The sequence below is a fragment of the Nanorana parkeri genome, unplaced genomic scaffold (genome assembly GCF_000935625.1).
Source record: "Nanorana parkeri isolate BGI_ZX_2015 unplaced genomic scaffold, ASM93562v1 scaffold2184, whole genome shotgun sequence".
NCBI lineage: Eukaryota > Metazoa > Chordata > Amphibia > Anura > Dicroglossidae > Nanorana > Nanorana parkeri.
This window is the reverse complement of record NW_017308452.1, coordinates 152208-153779: the sequence shown is the minus strand read 5'-3', so window position 1 is coordinate 153779 and position 1572 is coordinate 152208. Positions and strand designations below refer to the sequence as shown.

The 1572-nt window shown below is 53.9% G+C and overlaps 1 protein-coding gene across 2 annotated transcripts in view; it reads right to left on the bottom strand.

The window, feature by feature from the left end:
* Positions 1 to 1572, bottom strand: part of CACNG4 (calcium voltage-gated channel auxiliary subunit gamma 4) — a 32644-nt gene that overhangs the window by 2257 nt on the left and 28815 nt on the right. The gene's annotated exons all lie outside the window — the stretch shown is intronic.

The window sequence follows — 1572 nt, the reverse complement described above, 5'->3', positions numbered from 1 at the left end:
GCGTCAGAGAAGCCCAGAGCCCTCGGAGACGCACAGAGCCCTCAGAGACGCACAGAGCCCTCGGAGACGCACAGAGCCCTCGGAGACGCACAGAGCCCTCGGAGACACACACAGGGCCCTCAGAGACACACACGGGGCCCTCAGAGACACACACGGAGCCCTCAGAGACACACAGAGCCCTCAATCTCTTTTTGTGTATCCTCAGTTATGAATTTACAGGAATTCTCTATACTGAGTGTTCCTGATCATTCATAACATGAGGACAGAGTATGAGTTACTATAACCACAATCATGAATGGACAGGAAGTGATGTAGATGATGATATAGATCACTTCCCATTCATTCATAATTGAGGATATAGTAACCATACTCTGTCCTCAATTATGTACAAACACTCAGCGATCACTGATCGCTGAGTGTTTGCTCTCGCTCTCCATCCTGACATGCTGTCACAGGAGGCTGAGCGAGCGGTGCAGGGAGGAGAGCTCCGCCTCCTGTGACAGCATGGCCTGTCTCAGCCCCCACACGGCTCTGCCGGACAGTGATAGGAGGCTGAGCGAGCTGTTTAGGGAGGAGAGCTCAGCCTCCTGTGACAGCATGGCCTGTCTCCGCCCCCACACGGCTGTGCCGGACCGCGATAGGAGGCTGAGCGGTGTTGGAGGAGAGACGCCGGCCGCTCACGGCGCTCTCCTCTTTCAGCCTTCGGCCGGCTCTCACAGTTTCTCTCCTCACCACTGGGACACAGAGCAGCGCCCAGTGGGGAGGAAAGATATCACGGATGCGCAGCTGTATCGGCAGAAAAATGGCATTTAGCCAAAAGTGCCATTTTCGGCCCATATGTTTGGGCGGCCAATTTATCGGCGCATCCCTAATAGCACTGGTTATACACTGCTGGTTTGCTTCCCCGAAACGTCGTTGTTCTATGTTACAGAAGATGATGTACCCAACTACTGCTGGCCTCTTCTTCTGTAAAGGTCTCATCATTGGGAACATCTACCAGTATGTCGACCACCTAGTCTGCAGTTATCGTGTCAGCAAAGATGTTGGGGCCTTGTAATGTGACTCATCAACCCCATGAGAACTTACTGCATCTTATTGTGGATCTGTACTCTGCAGGTGGGGCCCAAAAAAAAGTCGGGATAGGACAAAGGACTAGTCACCAGTGTGGCCTGTAGGCTCTCTCTCAGACTTAACCTTTTGTGTGTTTTAGCCAATGGGGGAGGTCGGGGGATAGGCTTGTTATGAGCCATTTCTTAGGTGTCTTGTAGGAGCTTCTATCGAAGGCTATGGGCAGGGCTGTAGCTACCATGGGGCGAGTGAGGCACTCGCCTCAGGCGCAGCTAAGAGGGGGCGTAGCCAGGGCCAGCCTGGCTGCGCCCCCTCGCCCCTGTTACCATGGCGAGCACAGGGCGCCATTGGCAACAGGGGCGCCAGACGTCCAACACAGCTTCTCCTCGCATTCCCACTGCATGGGCAGAGGACTCTGTGTCCTCAATGTCTTTTTCTATTTCAAAAGGGAAATGGCAAGGGTCTGTTTAGACCCCTGACATTTCCTCAAAGCCCCCAGAACCC